The sequence below is a fragment of the Schistocerca serialis genome, chromosome 5, assembly GCF_023864345.2.
Source record: "Schistocerca serialis cubense isolate TAMUIC-IGC-003099 chromosome 5, iqSchSeri2.2, whole genome shotgun sequence".
Taxonomy (NCBI): domain Eukaryota; kingdom Metazoa; phylum Arthropoda; class Insecta; order Orthoptera; family Acrididae; genus Schistocerca; species Schistocerca serialis.
In genome coordinates this window covers 330,170,780-330,179,763 of record NC_064642.1, presented here as the reverse complement: position 1 = coordinate 330,179,763, position 8,984 = coordinate 330,170,780, and positions in this window count along the sequence as shown.

Sequence of the window (8,984 nt, the reverse complement as noted above, 5' to 3'; positions counted from 1 at the left end):
CGTCCCACACCGAACCCAGGGTTATTCTGCGGTTCGGCCCCCAGTGAATCCCCCCCTCCAGAAACGTCTCATTCCGGACGAGTGTAACCCCAATGTTTGCGTGATAGAGTAATTATGGTGTACACGTACGTGGGGACAGTGTTTGCGCAGCAATCGCCGACATAGTGTAAATAAGGTGGAATAATGGAAACCAGTCCGCATTCGCCGAGGCAGATGGTAAAAGGCAGATGGAAAACCGCCTTAAAAACCATCCACAGCCTGGCCGGCACACCGGACCTCGACACTAACCCGCAGGCGGATTCGTATCGGGGACCGGCACACATTCCCGCTCGGGATACAGTGCGTTAGACCGCACGACTAGACGGGCAGGCAATGGCAGGGTAAACCAGTTTTGGGAAGAATAGAAGAGGCCCGCACAAGCGACTAAGGTGGACTAACAGGCTGACCGAGCAGAAACTATCTATATGGACGGTGTAATGACTTGTACTCATGACAAGGAGAGTTGGGTCGTTCCCTTTATAAGCGAGAATAATACTGAATTTTAAAACGTACTGATAGGTAATCGTATGAACAATCAAAATTAGCGAGAATGCTATGGTGCTTTAATTGTAACTGATTATTCAACATAGGCTGTACAGTTTCTTTTTTATATCTAAAAATTTCTACTTCCTCTGATATCTTTAAAATATGGCGGTTTTCTTTTTGATGAAATATTTTTAAATTTTCCGAGGCGCTGTTCAAGCTTTACCCCGCTTCACATTAAGGGCATTGTTAACACAGATGGTGGATTATTTTGGTTAAGGTGTTCCTGAAATATTTTTCGAAATGCCCTATCTGTTTGTCCATACATTTCTTAGGGCAATTATTGCATGTAATGCAGTATACACAAGCTACATTTTATTTCTTGAGCACAGTTCTTTCCTTAGCCTGAGCCGGCCGCGGTGGCGAGCGGCTCTAGGCGCTTCAGTCCGGAACCGAGCGATTGCTATGTTCGCAGGTTCGAATCCTGCCTCGGGCATGAATGTGTGTGATGTCCTTAGGTTAGTTAGGTTTAAGTAGTTCTGAGTTCTAGGGGACTGGTGACCTCCGATGTTAAGTCCCATAGCGCTCAGAGCCATTTCCTTAGCCTGATTCAAAAATCGTTCAAATGGCTCTGAGCACTATGGGACTTAACATCTGAGGTCATCAGTCCCCTAGAACTTAGAACTACTTAAAACTAACTAACCTAAGGACAGCACACACATCCATGCCCGAGGCAGGATTCGAACCTGCGACCGTAGGGGTCGCGCGGTTCCAGACTGAAGAGCCTAGAACAGCTCGGCCACTGCGGCCGGCCCTTAGCCTGAGTTCACTAACTAGATCTGAGGAAGCAAAATACGCTGAAATGCTGTTTTAGGTCTCATAGATCTCTCTATTTTTTTCGCACACTGGACCCAGATACGTTATTCTAACGAAAGTAGAGTGTTCCCTTGTCTGAGCGGCTGGTCCAAGCGTTACAAGATCAGTGCTTGATCCTCTATGGAAAGAACATTTTTCTCCTTTGGTATACTTCTACAAGCTGCGTTACTGACTTCTAGATCGCAACCGTTTTGATACGCTGTATACTGTATAACCTCATATTCAGCCATTAACATGGTTCGGAATGCCGCGGATTTGTATTTGAGTTAACTGATACCCTGTATATAACAAGCTATGTCGTGGTTGGTTATCGGTAAATATCGAAGCCAATATTTCCGTTTCTTACGACCAACTGGAAGTCCAAAAAGGGTAATGACATTCTCAGCTCACTGCCCAGTAAATTTTTAGCGTCTTTTCACTATAAAATATGTTTTCTGTTTTCTTAAAACATGGATCTATATCTTCATGATCCATCCACCAACAATTTTTTACGAAATAAGTGTATCACATCTTTGTTATCTTTCGTTCGCCAATGTATAGTAAACAGTATTCACTCAATAATATATCTTGACTAGGGGCGATGGGTACACCTATTACCTTCTAATATTGTGAGTATATTTTAGATAGTACTTTTAGAAATTTTAATAGACTCAAAATTGAGACATTGTACATTATTTTGTACCATGTAGCTTGCGCCTGATGATGGGACTTTAGGCTACGAAAGCAGTTGTGTTTCAATACAAGAACCATTTTACCAACTGTTATTGGTTTCTTCTTAACATCACACAGATATATCTTCGTCAACGTGGCAAACAACATGCGATAAATACAGGAAAAGTCATTCGAAGTTTCCACCATCGAAACCACTACATTTAAATACAGTCGATAGGCAGAATAGTGTGAACACTGGTAGTAACTGGATGGTCGCGTTTGACGGTCAACAACGTTGATATGGCACGCGTCGCGCTAGACTATGCGTGTTCAGTGCGGAATAGGCATCAGTGCAGATTGTTTACGAGTACTGTACACTTCGTATTTGCACTCAGAGGCCGAGACTGACGTGCAATGAAAGACCTAACAGAGTTCCAAAGAGGCCAGATTATGGGGGCTCGATTAGCTGAAGCATCAGTAACCAAAACATCCAACTTACTGAATGTTTCAAGAACAACTGTTTCAACAGTCATGGCAGCCTACACAAAACATGGAAAGACATCATCGTGTAAACGTAATAGAGGGCGCAAATCTAAACTAAATGACAAAGACTGTCGTACTCTAACACGAATTGTGTCAAAACAACACAAAACTACGGTGGCTAAAGTCACTGCAGAGCTCAACAGACATCTTCGAGACCCCGTATCTATCGACACTGTCCGTCGTGAACTCCATAAAGCGAATATTTATGGACGATCTGCTATACCGAAACCATTAGCGACGACAACCAACGCAAAGAAGCGTAAAACATGATGTCAGCAGCGTAAATCATGGATGGCTGATAAGAGGAAACATATCATATTGTCCGACGAGTCAACGTTTTCGTTATTTACAATATCGGTCCGGATTTACGTCTGGAGAACGCCAATGGATGCCTACAATCCTGATTGCTCGATTCCAACGGTCAAGCATGGATGTGGAAATATGATGAGGTGGGCAGTCATATCCTCGTTTTCTGCTGGTCCCATCATTATTCTCAAAGTCAGCGTTACAGCCAACGATTATGTGAACATTTTAGGTGATCAGGTGCACCCCATGAATCAAATGTTGTTCCCCGTCAATGATGCCATATTTCAGGTCGATAATTCACCAATTCACACAGCCAGGACAGTACAATCCTGGCATGAGGAGCATGCAACTGAAATGTAGCGTCTTCCCTGGCCAACACAGTCCCCGGACTTGAACATTACAGAACCTTGTGAGCGGTATTGGAGCGCAGAATCCGGAGCAGATTTCCGCCTCCCTCGTCACTACAGGAGTTAGAAGAGATTCTGATCGAAGAGTGGCATAACTTTCCACTCGAGACTATATAATCATTATTCCAGTATTCCAAGAAAAATCACAACTGTATTACGGGCAAATGGGGATCCAACTCATTAATAAACCATTCCCAAATAAGTACAGGTGTTCACATTATTTTAATTATCCCCTGTATATCCGAGCTCCATTATCAAAATTTCGGTGGTTTGTCAGGGATATTTTCTCAGTAATTTTGTATAAGGGAACTGTTCAAATGGTTCAAATTACTCTGAGCACTATGGGACTTAACATCTGAGGTCATCAGTCCCCTAGAACTTAGAACTACTTAAACCTAACTAACCTAAGCACATCACACACATGCATGCCCGAGGAAGGATTCGAACCTGCGACCGTAGCGGTCACGCGGTTCCACACTGAAGCGCCTAGAACCGCACGGCCACACCGGCCGGCTAAGGGACCTGTGGTCCTCAGGATTTCCTTATAGAGCAGTAATTTAATCATTATTTTCTCGATGTGTTTTCCTTATTGCCTGTGTTTCTTTGTAAATACCGGAATAACAGTGGAAGAGCCTGTAATATTAATCATCGCACTGCAGGGCGATCTGGTTTTTCTATGTCGTGATTGTCAATGCTTCGGCAACAGCTTAGCATAGCTTCGCTGTACCGTCCTTCCATTCCAGTCACTGAACTCAGACACGAAGTGCGTATCGTCCTGAGTAGGTAACGGTTGCGGGCGGAAAGGTTTACTGTACGCCCAACTGCACGCGAGCAGGTACATCAGCAAACACGATCACTGCGAACGATGAGGCATATTATAAACAGGTCGACAGCTCGCAACTATTTTATTTGCTACTTGGTAACTTTGCACTGAACTGCTGGTAGTATTGTTATTATTACCCGCTTTCTCCGAGTGATATGCTCTGTGTCACAGTTCCTTCCCCGTGTATGTGACTAGCAAGTTAGAAATGGATTGCAACATTCCTGTGGATCATCTGACAAGTGAAAGAGCCAATAAATTGATCACTGTTGCAAGAAGTATGTTCCGAAAAGATAGAGAAACACAACGAGGAGCAGCGTGGAGGTGCACGATAAAAAAAAACATGTACACTGATGAGCCAAAACATTATGACTATCTCCTTAACAGTTCGTTTGTCCGTCTTTGAAACGTAATGCATCACTGATTCTGAGTGTCACGGATCCGACACTTCGTTGGTGGATTTGTGGAGGTGTGTGGCATTAGATGTCTACGCACAATGCATGTAATTTCCTTAAATACCGTACGTGCGATGGCACCCGATAGCGACCCATGTGGCTTACATAGGATTTACATCACGTGACTTTGGTCGCCGAGACACCGAGACGAGTTCACTATAATGCCCCTCAAACCATTGTAGCACGGTTCTCGATCCGAGATACGGACAATTACGCTGCTGAAAGATTGTATCTACGTCGGGAAAGACATAAAGTGTGAAGGGATGCAGGCGGTTGGCGGCTGTCTGCTTGTCTTCGATTACTACCACAGATCCCATGCAAGCGCAGGAGATCGTCTTACATAGTATACTACTGCTCCCACCAGCTTGGCCTGTGGTGAGCTGCCGGTGACCTCAGTGACGGCTTTTGTGGGGGCGACCAGCGACCTAGTGTAGGAAAAATGTGATTCACCCGAAGAGCCAACACGTTTCCATTGATCTACGGCCGAATTCCGATGGTCCGTGCCCACTGACAATGTCGTTGAGTCAACATGTGAACGAACACGTATGACTGGTCTGCTGCAGAGCTCCTTGTTCAGCAATGTACGATGAACGTGTCTGGGTCGCCTCCAGTTATGTCTTCGGCCTGGAATCTCATTGACACCATTAGGACTGCCTACAGTGATGAGTTCTGCTTCTAACTGAGCCCCGAAGCCAGCTAAGATATATCTGGAGACGCCCCAAATAGTGGAGTGATACCAACATGACAGTTGTCCGCCAAACGAGCCGAAATTCAGGAGTCTGGGACGCCATATCTTTTCACAGCAGGACCCTTTTGATTGACCATCCGCGACACTCTTACAGCACAGCGGTACGTCGACGATATTGTAAACTCCGTTTCGTTGCCTTTCGGGGCAAGCCATCCTGGGCATACCTTTCAGCAAGATAATGTCTGCTCGTAGGCAGCGAGAGTCTCTACTGTCTGTCTTCGTGCTTAGCAAATGACACCTTAGTCAGCAAATTCGCCGGATCGCTCCACAATCGAAAACGTTTAAATCACTGTTGGTAGGGCCCTCCGACCATCTCGTGGTGATTTTGACGTTAAAACGACCCAGTTGAACAGAATTTGGCTCGATATCCTACAAGAGGAAATCCAACAAGTCTATCAATCAATGTTAATTCGAATAACTGTTTGCATAAGGCTCAGAGATGGACCCACGTGTTATTGATTTGCTCAATTTGTGAAGCTCTTTCTCTTGAATGAAACGTCCTATTTTTATAAAACAGTAATCATTTGTTTGTCAATAAGCGTACATCACATTTACCAGTTTCCATCCCATTCGGATAATTCCTTTGTGGTGTGTCGTTCTTTATTTTTTATATTTATTTATTTATTTATTTTTGTGGTAATGTGTATTTTGATTACTGTGTGGCATATCACGAATTAACACGACGAAAGAAGGTGTATTCAAAGCTAGCTTTTATTCAAAGTATTGGAGATTTTATCCTCTCAAGGTGGAGAAGGAGTTCTTTTGTTTTCACAGGGCCAACTACTGCCATTGCATTAGGAGGTAGGGGGATGCCAGATTTTCTAACCATTAAGTGTTCCAGATCGACTAGAAGCACTCAGGTACGGGTCGAATGAGGGTTTTGCGTGCTGCCAATTTCGTTAGAGATCTACGTCTGCTAAGGATTCTTCAGGTGAATCTCAGTCTGACATCTGCCTCACCCTGGTTAGTTTTACGTGTTTGTCCCACTTTAAAACTTTCGGTACACATACGCCCAGAAATGTAATAGTTGTGGTTGTTGGCTGTGACTGTTTGACAATAGTCAAACAACAACGAATGATTCCACCAATTTATACACAACTCTTATTTGCTTCTTTTGGGGGTAAAGAGCCAGTTCCTTCATCAAATGTCGATCCTCTCCAGGAATTCTAGCATTTCGCCATATTTTTTTTATCAGTGCCGCTTATAAAAGTACGGCAATATCATCCGTGAACAAGCCTCATGGATATTCAGACGTTAGCCGCTAGTTCATTTATATAAACAACAGTTACATAAACAGTACTGTTCCTTTACCAGTCCATTAAGGTACGCTTGAAGCTACTGTTATCTAGCCAAGAATCCACAACCTCCCAATCCAACTAAGTAAAGCACTGTTATACATGGGATTGCGAAAGGTTAAAAACGTTATTAGGAGTTCTCAGAAAGTAACCATTCACAATAGGATATACTAAATATATGACCAGTAAGCTAAGCACGGATTCCGCTGTTCAGAATCAATCATACGTAGAAGCCAGACTGCGTATATGTGTTACCTTAATATGTACACACATCACTGTGTCGGTTGTTGTTTCTCTGTATCGAATAGTCTTCCCACAAACACATCTCAAACACATCACAAACTTTACGACCTGACGTTTTCTGCATAGTCGTAACTGGATTACGCATTACGCATGTCAGTATAGACTAACCGCTATGTGTCCATGCAATCGCACTTCAACACCTGACCTGCTGCCCAAGGGAAAAATAAGGTTAATGACTTGCTCTCGCCGCATGTACTTGGACGAGTTAACCAACCTAAAAACAAAATGGTTCAAATTGCTCTGAGCACTATGGGACTTAACTTCTAAGATCATCAGTCCCCTAGAACTTAGAACTACTTAAACCTAACCAACCTAAGGACATCACACACATCCATGCCTGAGGCAGGATTCGAACCTGCGACCGTAGCGGTCGCGCGGTTCCAGCCTGCAGCGCCTGTAACCGCTTGGGCAACCCGGCCGGCACCTAAAAAACTACGATTTGTAATAGCTATAATTGTTAGTCTGTAAGTAACATAAATACTGATGTAATGTTGTTCAGTACACTTTCCTCAGTCACCAATAGAAATATCTGTACATATACCCATTACACTTAGTACAGAAGGTCGCTTTTCGCCTCTCTAATTGCTAGAGAGCTAGGGAAGGGGATGACTTTCAGTGATGCAAGGAATCTTCTGCCATGCACCGTGTGGTCTGCTGCGGAGTATATATGTACATCTAAATGGAGAGGCAATAAACTGACTACTGAAGCATACTGGGTGATATATTTCCTTTAGTACCCGCTTTCCTTTAGCAGCAGGCCTACTGTGACCAACATATCGACCGAAACTAACTCCCTTTCATTTCTAAATACTCTGCATCCTTTCCTCAGGGTAATGTAAACAACGTTTCCTCCCAGTTCATGAAATTATTCCGTGAAATGTGTTCCTAGCTGAAAACTATAGTTCTCGATCCACGTAGGACAGAGACTAGCTCTCATCACCATTATTTCATTAAGCATCTAAATACTAGCTTTGAGACAATCCTGTTATCGAGGCTCCTTAGGGTACTACGTGTAGTGTGTATTTTCCTCACGTTGGTTACCAGCCATCTGCTCCACGCCATTTCTAGAGGGCCCAGAATTTTCTTTCGGGGTTGTCTAAAATTCTGGATTACAGAATGAAGTGGAAAGAAAACCGGAAAGAATGAAGAGTGAGAGACTTCCCTTAAAAGGTAGAAATTAAAAGTGTCGAGTAAGAAGAGACAGAGGAAGACCCCTGGAAAAGATGGGTACGGTAACAGACAATTTTTACTAATACCTGAAGAAAAGAAGAAGAAGTTGACCCAAATATAAATTTCACCTTCAGTAAGTATAGTTTTATTACTTAATATCTGCTTATTGGAGAACAGCAGATTTTAGATAACGATTTGCGACAATAGATGCTAATTTGAATTCACTTCAACTTACTGAAAAACAACTAGAATTGACGATAGAAACACGCGTAATATTTATATAGCTTAATGTAATGTCCTCAGGACATTTCATTGAGGAGCTGAAGAAACTGAAACTTGCACCAAACGACATCCTGGTCAACTTTGATGTTGTTTAGTTATTTACGAAAGTGCCACTCAGTGACGCTCTGGAGCACATCGCTCCCATTTTCCCGCGAGACATCAGAAAGCTCTTCCATGCATGTCTCACCACGAGCTATTTCACGTGAAATGGCGATTTCTACGAACAGTTGGAAGGCATCGACATGGGTAGTCCTCTCAGTCCAGTGGTGGCCAACTTCTTCATGGAACAATTGGAAGCACAGGCATTGGACTCGGCGACTTGCAAACCTAAGGTGTGGTACAGGTACGTCGATGATACTTTCGTGGTGTGGAGCCATGGTGAAGAACAGCTCGGTGACTTCCTAAGACACTCGAACAGCCTCCATGCCAACATAACATTTACCATGGAAGTAGAAAAGGACAAGAAACTGCCATTTCTAGATGTGTTGGTCACAAGGGACGGCGAAAACCTGGGACACAGCGTGTATCGAAAACCGACACACACGGACCGATACCTGCACAAACTGTCAAACCACCACCCGAGCCAGAAAAGAGGCATGATTAGTA